General features: G+C 43.3%; 1 protein-coding gene across 3 annotated transcripts in view; it reads left to right on the forward strand.

Annotated features, from left to right (window-relative positions):
- NCALD (neurocalcin delta) overlaps window positions 1–12,239 on the forward strand; it is a 367,660-nt gene that overhangs the window by 327,433 nt on the left and 27,988 nt on the right. The window lies entirely within an intron of this gene.

Here is a 12,239-nt window from a genome sequence, read left to right on the forward strand (position 1 = left end):
CATAATATCATCAAGCTTTGTCCATGTTGTAGCAGATGTCAGAACTTCATTCCCTTTTAAGGCTGATTGATATTCCATTGTATTTCTATAACACATTTTGTTTATTCCCTCATCTACTGATAAACATTTGGGTTGTTTTCATCTTTTGGCTATGTGTGGTTTTTAATAGAGCATGAAAACACATGATGACACTCTGGTCATTTCTACATTTGGATCTGTTTCTGATGAAAAGGGGGATTCCAGGTGTTATGGTACCTAAAATCTTTTAGATTATGTACCCTTAGAAACCTGCAATTGTTGTTGAAACTGGTCTAGGTCCAGTTGCTCATCGCACAAAGATCCAATAATTGAGACAACAGGATTGCCAAGGAAGAAAGGAATTTTTAACACAACAGATGTCTTACAAGGAAAAGCGGAGAAGCTGCCTCAAATCCGTCTCTTTGACAAAGGGAGATAGATTGTGGGCTTTTAAAGGAGTGGCCACATGACTTGGGGCAGGTCATGGTGTCTAGGCGTTGGGGCAGGTCCTACTGCACTGGGGGCGGGTCGTAGGGGATGGTGAGTTGTCAGGAAGTCTGCCCAGGGGCCTTCAGAATCTCAGCTCCTTAGTTTTGCAGAAAATCCACCATTTCTGGGAAACAACTCAAAAGGTGAGGTAGGTACTTAAGGGAGAGGATTACGGAGGAGTCGTTACAATTTGTTCAGTGGGGGCCCCGGTTACATGATTTCCTTCCTTAGTGAAGCCACTGTGCAGAAGGCAAGTCATCACTGGGACCTCTTTGCAGTTCGTCTTTCCCAGGGCCAAGAGCAAACACCCTCCCAAGTAGGTGGCCCTGCCTCACTGCCTGGCAGAAGATGAGGGTGGGAGCTGCCCACCTCCCAGCGAACACTCCTAGGCAGGATGGACTCCGGAGGATCTGGTAGAAAGCTCCAGCCCGAGTGTTGTCTGTTGCTATTGCAAGGAGAGAAGAGAATTTTTAAAAGGAGACTGAAAGTGTCCCTGTTTCTAGAATTGAAGCCACTTGGAGGATTGAGTGAACCCTTTGTTTAGGAGAGTGACACTTCTTTTTGGTATGTGCCTGCTGACATTTTATGTGTGGTAGAATTAGCGATGTTATAGCCAGAGACCTGGAAATATCCAAGTCCGGCTCTACCAATTGCCTCTTCTCTCCTTGGGGTTTCTCTGGGAGCTGTAAATATACAGACCTCGGGAGACCAAAGTACCTTTTATCACTAGTTGGACAACCAGGGTGGGCCTCTCTGATGATGAGGTTGGAGTGGATGGTTCGGACTCCAGGCCCAGGTGAGGCCTCCCTCTTTCCCCCTTTCAGTTAAATCCCGTTGTTCCCACTGTCCAGCTGCTGAGCCAGAAGGATACCATCTGTGGGAGGAGAAGCAATGAAGGAGAAGGTGCCAGAGATTTCTGCTTATCTCTAGAGCCAGGTGAAAGCAAGACATACAGAGAATGTATTTGACTTTAGTGACCTATAATCTTTGCATCTGGCAAATAATGGCCTGGAGACTCACCCAGTGATAGCAGTGCCTCTTGGGGAGTGACCTGCATAGAGGCAGAGGGAAGGACAAAGGTTTCCTCCTTCCTCTGTATGTGCACAGGCTCCGGGATAGGGGTTTTATGTATGTTTCTCCATAACAACCGTATGTACCATGCGCTTATTATTATCTCTGCGTTGCAAGTGAGAATGCTGAGGCTCCAAGAGTGTAAATAACTAGCCTGTCATATACGCTTAGTGGGAGAGCAGGGTTCTCACCCAGATCTGTTGGACACGGTGGCCTGTGGTTGAACAGTTATTCGTGATCGTCCTTTTGTCAGACTTGGTTCCAGAGAGAGCTCCATATGGGCCCAGGTTAGCCGCCTCAGTCAGTCCTCTTCCTAATCCTGTTCAGAGAGTAGAACGGAAATTCTGTGACAGGTCGGTTCCAGTAATACTTCTTGGTTCTTTGGGGAAGCGCTACTGACCATGGAGGCCATCCGTTCTGCAGAGCCACTTCTGAGGATTAATTTAGAAACAATTGAAATGATTATAACATAATTGTTTTAAAAGAAAAAGAAGAATGGACGTATTTCAGGATAATGTGATTATTTTGAGGGTTTCTTTCTAATCAACAGTCAAGCCTGGTTAGAAATAAGTGTTGGAAAGCAAAGCAGTGGCATCAGAAAATTTTACTGAAGGGATTTTTAAAAGCACATGGAGTTAAACCCGTGTAACTGACAAGATACTGCTGCACAAATTACATTGACTCCCGGCATATGGAAAACTCACACATGCACACGTGTGTGCAGGCACACACATGCGCAAGCACCCGCTCCAGGGGGAGAGGAGCAAAAGAGATTACACATGTTACACACCAGTTATCCTTTTGTACCAACAAATCTCGCATGCTCCCCGGCCTTTAGAGCATCCAACCAAGTCTCTCCTCCAGGTCTGCTTCTCTTAATCTCCATGGTGTTATGGTTGTGTCAGCACAGAGACTGCATAATGCACTGGTTGAGAACAAGAGTTCTGGGCTTATGCCCCTGCATTTTAACCCTGACTCTACCACTTATTATCTGTGTGATCTTGGATAATTCGCTTAACCTCTCGGTGCTTCAGTTTCTTCATCTGTGAAGTGGGGATGATGGTAGGACCGCTTCAGAGGGTTGCGAGGACTCGGGGAGTTAGCGAGCGTGCAGCACTGGTTCGTAGGGGGTGCTTTACAGGAATATGGTCGGTCACAAAGATCACAGTGGCCAGCCAGAGCTCACCGTGGGCAGAGTGGGAGGCAAATGGGGAAAGGTGTTTGCTTTTTATGTAACCTGGGCCTCATATTCACAGAGCACCACATGTCCAGACTTTTGTCACTCTCGCCACTAAATTAACATGACAATTCGTAGGGTTACACTGACAAGATTGTGAGTGGGCTGGCTGTCAGGCCACTCCAGCTTGGGTTCCTGGACCACAGCATCCTTGGTGCACTGTGAATTAATATTCTACAATTGCTTGTGAATATTCTACAATTGCTTGTGAATTATAGAATCTACAATTCTACAATTTGCTTGTGAATATTATAATTATAGTGCGTTGAATTTTTACATGTTATAAAAGCATAAATTTGCTAAATGTAAATACTTAGAGTAAACCACTATTTTTATAAATCTGTTTTTCTTCACTTTTTAATAAGCCATGGGGACACACAAATAGCAAGTTGGCCAAGGCTTCAGGTATTTTCTGAAAGGAATATATCTCATTTCATTAGAGGAGGACAGTCTAGTCAGTGGTGGCAATTTGTTCAAATCAGAGCTTTTCTGATACGGTTATTACCGTATAATAATCATTTACCCTCAAGCTCAGCGTGGAAAGGGAGCCCTGGCAATGGGCTTCAGGAGAAGGTGATTTGCTGGGCAGTGGAACTGGGGTTGTTTCCACGGTGTCCCAGCTGGGATGCTCCCAGGCTGAGCCCCAAAAACTCCAACCTTGGCTTGCCACGGGGAAAATTTATTATCTCACACTCCTGAAAGTTACGGGGAAAGGCCCAGTTGGTGACTCAGTAATATCATCATGATTTTCCTGTGTCTCTTTTCTCATGTCCTCAGGGTCACTTCATCCTAGGGCTTTGTGGTCACAAGATGATCACGGCAGTTTCAGCCATCACGTCAAACTGCAGAAGGCAGCTGTTTCTCTTCCTTGTGTCCCATCTTACTAGCAAGGAAAACTTTCCCTGAAGGCTTCTAGCAGTCGTCCTTTTGTGACTCATCAGCCTTCCCCAAACCAGTTCCCGGCAAGGGGGATGCAACCACCATCCTTGGCTTTGACCAGTGAGAATTCGCCTGCGTCACGGCGGGGAGGAGGTGAAGACATCAGAACCACATCAGGGCTCTGCAGGTGTGGGACAGAAAAAAGCGGCTGGATGTGTGTCCAATAGTCTGTACTAGGTGACTTTCAACAGCAGAGGTGTCTAAACTGGGTTTCATGTTGGAACCACTTTAATTGGATATGGTAGAGTTGGCTGCTTTGAGCGCAGTATTGGAGTTGACCTAATTGAGACTGGGCCATCTCTGTTCCTGAACACATATCCGTTGTCTTTAATCCAATCTTCTTTCCCCTGACACCACAGGAATGGGGGGAACGTTCTAGAACCAGGTTGAAATTCCATCAGGGTGTCGTGGCATCTCAGATTTGGCATCTTTTTGGTGGAGTTTTATGAAAGATCAAGCAAGAAATGAATCCTTAGCTAACTGTAAGGTCATAATTATTACTGTTCAAAGATTTATCTAATTAAAAATTATATTAAAGATGTAAATGTGATATAATACAAAAATTGCATTTAAGAGGTGCCTGGTGATGACAACTTGGTATATTGGTTTTGGTGATGGAAAGAGGACAAGGAAGCCCATCTAGCAAACATTCAGGAAAAATACCTTGTTTTTCATTTGAAGACCGAAATTTCAAATCTCATCACAAGAGTCTGAATCAATATGAGCTGTTTGAAGATCTGCCTGGAGTCTCTTCCTATGTTTGCAGCCTGCAGAGGCTGAAATGAACATGAAATGATAGCTCTAACATTTACGTATCACAACTTTCATTATTGCCGCTGTTGCTATTGTTAATATGTGTATTGCACTGGATAATTTACACAACACTTTCACATACAGTACCTCATTTGATCCATACCTTACAAGTTATTATTATTCTGCCCACTTTACACATGTAAAACTGAGGCTCAACAGGTTAAATGACTTGCCCACAGTCACCTAACTAGTAAGTGACAGAACAGGAATCCAAATCCAGATCTTTGACCTCGAAGTCCATGTTCATCGTGCACCCTCATTCCATGTTTTAGTATTTCTAAATTTCATCTTTTCTCTGGAGGCCTGAATTCTGGCTCAATGATTTTCTCTCTCCAAGCCTCCACTTCTTCATCTGTAACATGGGAGATAATAATAACTAGTTCACAGTGTTATCGTGGAGGATTAAATAAGACAGTGGATGTGGAAGTGCTTTGTAAAACTGTGCAGTATTATGCAAGTGGAGGTTGTTCTTTGTTCCCAGCTGCCTTTCTTTAAATGTGATACAGTGTTGCATAAGGATACAGGCAGGGACCTGGAGACTGGTGTGCCTGGATTCAAATGGGGCTCCACCATTTACTATCTGCCTGATCTTGGAGAATTTACTTAATCTCCCTAAACCTCAGTGCCCTCATCTGTGAAATGGGGTGAGTCATACTTCCTTTAGAGGGTTGTTATAGGGATCAAATGAGATAATGTGCAGGAAACATTTAGCACATTGCCAGGCAGGTGACCAGTAATGAAGTGTGTGTGATCATTAGGCCTGGGGACACTAAGAGGCCCTTGGATGAATTAGAGACTTACTGTGTAGCACTATGGTCCCCAACCCCCAGGCCTGTTAGGAACTGGGTCGCACAGCAGAAAGTGAGGGGAGTGGGGGTGGGGCGGGGGGGGCTAGCCAGCGAAGCTTCATCTGTATTTACAGCCGCTCCCCATCGCTTGCATCACAGCATAACCTTCACCTCCTGTCAGATCAGTGGCAACATTAGATTCTCACAGGAGTGCAAACCCTACTGTAAACTGCACATGCGAAGGATCTAGGTTGTGTGCTCCTTATCAGAATCTAATGCCTGATGATCAGAGGTGGAGCTGAGGAGGTAATGCTAGTGCTGGGGAGTGGCTCCAAATACAGATTATCATTAGCAGAGAGGTTTGACTGCACAATAAATGTAGTGTACTTGAATCATCCAGAAACCATTCGTGGAAAAATTGCCTTCCATAAAACCAGTCCTTGGTGCCAAAAAGTCTGGGGACCGCTGCTGTAGCAGGTGATTGTGATAGTGCCAAATAGCAAGGAAAGAAACAGCCGTATGGCAGCAGGGTCTACCCCCTACATTGTGATATCACTTTATAATTCAGTCTTTCCTCCAAAACAGAATTATTTTAACTGAGTCCTACTATGAAAGTTTCTAATGAACTCCAGCCACTCCATGATGCTTAGAAAGACTGCTCTGCTGTATTCCTTGGTGTCCGTATATCTAATTTTGTATCTTCAAAGAAAACCTGACACAGTATGGAGGAGGCTGCGAGATGAAAAGAAAATATTCTGTTGACTGATTTTCTTCACCTAACTCTCAGTCACCACATTTCAAAGCCCGTGTCCACATAATCGAAACTACTGCTCACCAGCACATGATGACTGGGAGCACAAGTCTGGGTTTGTGTGTATTTTAAACAATGAGAGGTGACGGGCAACAATGGTGAAGTGGCTCTGCCATCTAAGGAAACGCAGTTGAGTTATTCAAAATCAGTGGTGGGGCATGCATCATAGATGTGTGCGATTTTCTCTTTCCTACAATCACTAAATTTTTTTGAGAGTTCATAAAATTTTAATTTTTACTGCTTTCTTAAGGGCATTCTAAATGAAACTGACTTTTTTTTTCACTCTGAAAATGCCTGATGAAGGTGAAGATCCAAAGATTACTGCTTCAAAGCAGCTGCTTTGAGTCTTACAAAGGCATCAGCAGGTTTTCTCACCATACAATTACCAAATTTTATTTTGGTCATTTAAGTCAAGACTTCCCATCCCAGGTGTGAGGCCCCCTGATGAGCTGTGAATGAGGTGGTATCAGTCAATCCCTTGGCCTTCCAAGCAGCAGGAGTGCCCGGCCTCAGCACCCTCACCCACCTACCCCAGGGCACTGCAGAAAATAGCGTCATTTTCTCTGTGTGTCTTGAGGTATAAAAGGCCAAGAAGCGCTGCTGCAACTGCCTACTGCCTGCAGTTGCTTCCTGCCGCCACTGTGAGGACATATGGTTAGTAGAAATTCTCACAGGTAGTTCCCTACTGAGCTTAACCTTGACAATGAAGATATGCAGTGGATCAACTAATAGTGGAACAGGATCCCTGCCCTGCCTGAAACTCAGATTCTATGATTTTAAAACTTTGATAGGGAGAAGCTTTAAACAAAAATGAAAAGCCATTTAGAGACCTGCCAGCACTATTTGTTTTGCTAGAGATAGAGATTCTCAATTACTTTGAGGCTATTTCTTTGACTATGAAAACCACCCAAGTAGCTTTGAATTATGCAAATGTAAAGCCATGGTTCTCTTTGGAAATAGAGATGTTTAAAATGCTCTAGTTTCAAGAAGCTAAAAATTTGTTTGCTTTGAAAAGAGGTGGGGGCCGAGGATGTTCTGCTGGGAGGGCAGAGCTGGGATTCCAATGTGGGTTCACACAGGCAGCCCATGCTCCCGGCTGCCCTGCGTCCCTGGCTCCCATGGGTGAGCCCTGTGCATGGGGGGGAGGGGGTGGAGAGAGGGGCTGGACTGGAGTCCTCAGGGAGGCCCCCGAATGCCAAGGATGGTGGGAGCTGAGGGAGGGAGAAAGTGGCACTCGGAGGTGGAGTCATGGCCTAGGGACTGAGCCGCCATCTGTCTTCCCTTCCTTCCCAAGTCATATGGGCACTTCCTCCAAGTCAAGGCCCTGTGCTCTTTGTCTTTCAGTGTTTTTCTAGCTTCTTTTAGGGGTTAAATGAGGACACACTTCCAACCACCTCTGTGATTTCCCCTCTAACACTTTGGCCCTAAGGGATCCTTTTGCTTTAACTATTGTTACTCAATTGTCTGAGGGAATCAGTGTTGGCCCCATTTGTGGTTCCCAGCCAAGAAGTTAGGAGCATATTTCACACAAAACTTGGTCATGAGATGCTATGTCCAGAACTTTACCACATGCTTCATCCTCAGGGCATCTTTATAATTTGATTCTGATATAATCTATCCTCCTAAATCTGTGAAGAGATTGGTTTATTGTTATCCTATTTTTTCTAGCATCTGTGACTAATGAAAACAGCCTCAGCATTTGTACTGTCACTCACAGCTCAGTGTTATTTGAGGGGATCTGAGGAATCAAGACAGGGAAAGTCCAAGAGGAGAGTGTCACTTTCTCTTTGTACTTCACCTGTCAACATCTGCCCTGACCATAAACCACCTTTGCCTATTTAATAGGTTGGTTTATAGGCAAAAGCCAACCATTCTGATTGCTCCTTACCCCAGTCTGGTAGTGAAGAGAACTCCTCCCTTCATTGTAGGTTGCCTCATGTGTATTGTGTTATTGCCTCAACTAGATTCCACCCTTTGAATATAGACACCGTAGCTTTTATGTGATGCAGTCGTTCATCTGGTCTACCACCTACCAGTCTCCTCTGCCATATAATTTTTTGAATCTACTGTAATATCCAGGTACATAATGAGTTTTCAGGAAATTTACATGAAATAATTCAAAGGGAGATGGGATCTCCTTGAGTAAAGACATTACGCTAAGCTTCTCCCATGTACTACAGTACAGAGCTCAGTTTTATTCTAGGAATAGTGTTCATTCTAATTTTTCAATCCTATTATTTGATATATTGGTGATAAATTTAAACATTTTAAAATATGCCCTTTAATACTTATTTTAAATCCTTATAATCTAATGAGGAGAGAAATGAGGATCACTTTATTAACCTATATACATGCCACTGTTAAAATACAGGTTTTTAATTTTTATTTTTTGCTTTAAAATAAAAATGAATTCAACTCAGTGTAGATCACTGACATGTGTTAATTTAGTATTTTACTATGCTTCCATGTTCTTTCATCATCACTTTCTCTATTAACATAATCTAATTCCATTTTTGCATAATTTTCCTATAATGGAAAAATGCTACTATTAAAGAAACAAGCATTCGATTCAGAGAATTGGAATAATGCTCTGTATCATTTTATACATTGTGGCACATCATAATTCACTGATGAAAGGGAGAGAGAAGTACTGGCAAACTTATCTTCACCGTTATTCAAATGGAATAAATACACATAATATAACACCCTTCCTTTATTGCTTTCTCCTTCAGTAAAATTGTTTGGATGAATTTCAGATTTCCTTTTTTTTTTTTTTACTGTCATCATTTTTGTGCTAATCCTATTCATAAAGCCTCATTTGACTGTAGGAGTAAACATATTTGAACCTTTAGATCTATCATCAATGAGCAAGATTTAGGTTATCAGTTCCAGCCATTTACTATCTGATTATATTTGTGCTTCTTAGTATACACCATGTACCTGCTTCATAAATTTAAGGTATTTGCTGGTTGTACATGATGAATGCACAGCTCTAAAGTCTCCTCTCCTTAGGTCATCTCTGTAGCTCCACATGGGCTGTGTTTGCTGACATCATAATTAGTAATACTAAGTTATATATGCAAGTAAGCCCTTACATATTGCAAGATTAAATCAATGAGACCAGAAGTCATATTATTCAGGAAAATGCAGAATGTAATTTTCTTTTTCTTTCAACGAAGTTAGTACATTTTGTGGTTCATTGCATGGGCATGCTACGAGGATCACTGCATATGTGCACAGGGATGTGGAATGCAGAGTGCCCCCTCCGCTTGTCCTGGCCAGGTTAGCAGAGGGCGAGTGCTACCTGATGTTGCTTCAGCTGGCCTTAGCCCCAGGAGTGAGACTCCAGGAAAATATGACAAGGTTTTTTGAACAACTTTAGAATACTTTGGGATCACTTATTTTTTATACTGATTCTACGGCGTTTGTTTTTTTTTTTACAGTATTTGCTGTAATGTAAGGACTAAGAAAACCCAAAAAAAACTCACAGCGTTCCTGCTGTCCATTGACTGCTTCTGTGATGGCACCTCTTTGCCTAATTTCAGGATAGACTAAGGACTATCATGCAGGGAAACTCTCCGCCGGGGCCAGCGGTCCTTGCTGGGTGCACACCCAGATGTCTTTCACGTCTGGTTAGCCATCCAAGGAGAGGAGTCAGGCTGCTAGCCAACAGTGGTCCTCTTCCCTTCTTTCTCTCTTGTGTCACTTTTTTGCTCTTGTTCTTTCAATTCTTCATGGATATAAAGCAAGAGGCAGAATGTCCCCAACTCTGGAGGATTCATCTTTGTAAACAACCCAACCAGACTGAACTCTTATCTCATTTAGATTACTCGTGTTTGTTGAGCACCTACTAGATGCCAAGCACCATGATGGGCTTTCCCCTCTCCATTGGGGAAAATGAATTTTCCCCATTTTTCTTATTTAGCCCTCCAAACAGCCCTATGGGAGAGATGCTATTGTGCCTATTTTACTATAGAAAAATGAGACCAAGAGGCATCAAAGAACTTTCCCAAGGTCACCTAACACAGTATGAGGATGACAGTTCTTCTGCTACCAAGTCAATTCTCTTTCCACGCACCTTGCTACAGGAAGTGAAAGGGGCAAGAGACTAAGAGAAGTTACTTCTTTTGTTAAATTGCAACTGACTGATGATCACACAAGTGCACAGAGGGAAGAAAATGTGGAAAGCAACCGGGGGGGGGGGGGCGGGGAGGGGGGAAGAGAGGAGGGGAAGAAACCAACTAATGGGCACTATGAACACTATTTGAGTGACGGGCACACCTATAGCCAGGACTCAAGCATTACAAAAACGATTCATGTAACCTAAAACATTTGTGCCCGCTTGATATTCTGAAATTAAAAAAAAAAAAGAATAAAAAAAAAAAAGAAGTTACTTCATAGTCTCTTCTCGTTAGTCAGTTAGTGGGCTTCTCACTTGCACATATGTTTGATGAACAAACATTAATATTTTTAGCCATGCTGGCCGGGATAGGGAGTAATCAACTCGTACCTTCCAACAGAAACTGCCGTTCACACACCCAAAGTGATCTAGCCAGAGACGTGGAAGGGGTGAGGGTGGGGAGGGTGGTTCTGGTCCCACACCCAGGGACCACGAGTTGCATGAATTTGTCATGGCAGTAAGCTTCCCTAAGCCCCTCATCCTTGGAGTAAAACCAAGATACAATATCTCTCGCATCAATCTACAGGGAAATTGTGAGGATAACATATTATTGAAAATGTTCTGAATTGCATCCAGAATCCCAGATTCCTGTCATTTCCCTAACCCATGTAGGGTATTATTTTTATAGAAATATTCCTTGTAAGCCAGGAAACAGTAGATGGTAAACACATGTCTGCTGAATAAATAAAAAAATTATGAACTATTCTTAGACTCTATGGAGGGGCTTGAATCACTTTACCAAGTGCATCTGTGCCCCCTAGAGGATATCTAAAAATGGAGACTTGTGCTCCTCTATACCTCTTGCTGCTAGCTACGTGATGAGGCTTGGATTGCCACTCTTAGTCTATTTATCCCCCCTGTCCATGAGGATTTACTGTTCTGCTTTATGGTTTTATCAGAACCCAAAGCAATAATTCTGTGTTTTAAGTAAAAGAATATTTAGTACCTTTAGTTAAGCAGACATTTACTGCAATCAGAATTCTTCGGAAGTCCCCCAGGGAGGGTCCTAGCTTCCCCCAGGGCACCTCCCTTCTCACTGCTGCCACCGCTGGCCCAGCATCTGGCCCGAGAGGCTGCCACAGCAGGCAGCTCTGTTGCAGTGGTCTGAGGGCCAGGCGGCCTGAATGGCGAGGGGACATGTGGGCTTGATCTGAAGCCCTTGACTTCAGACACTCCCACAGTTTGTTTGGGACAGCTTTGCAATGTCTGTAGGCCTGGAAGGTGACCATTTGGTATGGCCTCTGTCCACATCCTCATGGGCACTTTAAGCACACAGTGTAAGGGCCCCTCCAATTGCTGGCAACCTAGGAGAGGGTAGAGGCAGAGTTAACCATTAGCTGGACTTGAAGTAGCTGGGAAAGGAGATGCCTTGAAAATCCAGAGTTGAGTATCAAGCAAGAGAGAATTCAGGGTATTGTTTAAGTGAAAAATCTCTTTGGGCTGAAACAGAAGAGGCATTTTAATGGTTACAATAATGTTCTCTTTAAATAGGAGAGTGGGCATGGCTTCCTAGGCACTGGAATAGCAAATGCCAAACTGGCGTGTTGTGTGCCTATAACTCAAGCAGGTCAGGGGGAGTGGGGTGGAATTCTCATTCCAGTTCTAATTCAGTTCTAATCTTAGCAGCTGTGTAAACTCTTGCAAAATGTATAGTTAGGATATGACGGCCCTAGGGGAAAATAGCTTATTGGGGAATTTACAAGGAAGGGTCTAGAGATCACTGTACTTGTCAATGACATCAAGAATCTCTTTGCAATAAATTCCACCTAAGGAATGGGGGACCCTGACTAAAGTAAATGCCAAGGGAATAAAAGAAAAGTGGAATCAACCTAAATGTCTATCAAGGGGTATTAGTTAAATAAATTCCATATAATGGAAGACCAAAGGGCTGTA

The sequence above is a fragment of the Lemur catta genome, chromosome 9 (assembly GCF_020740605.2).
Source record: "Lemur catta isolate mLemCat1 chromosome 9, mLemCat1.pri, whole genome shotgun sequence".
NCBI classification, from domain to species: Eukaryota; Metazoa; Chordata; class Mammalia; order Primates; family Lemuridae; genus Lemur; species Lemur catta.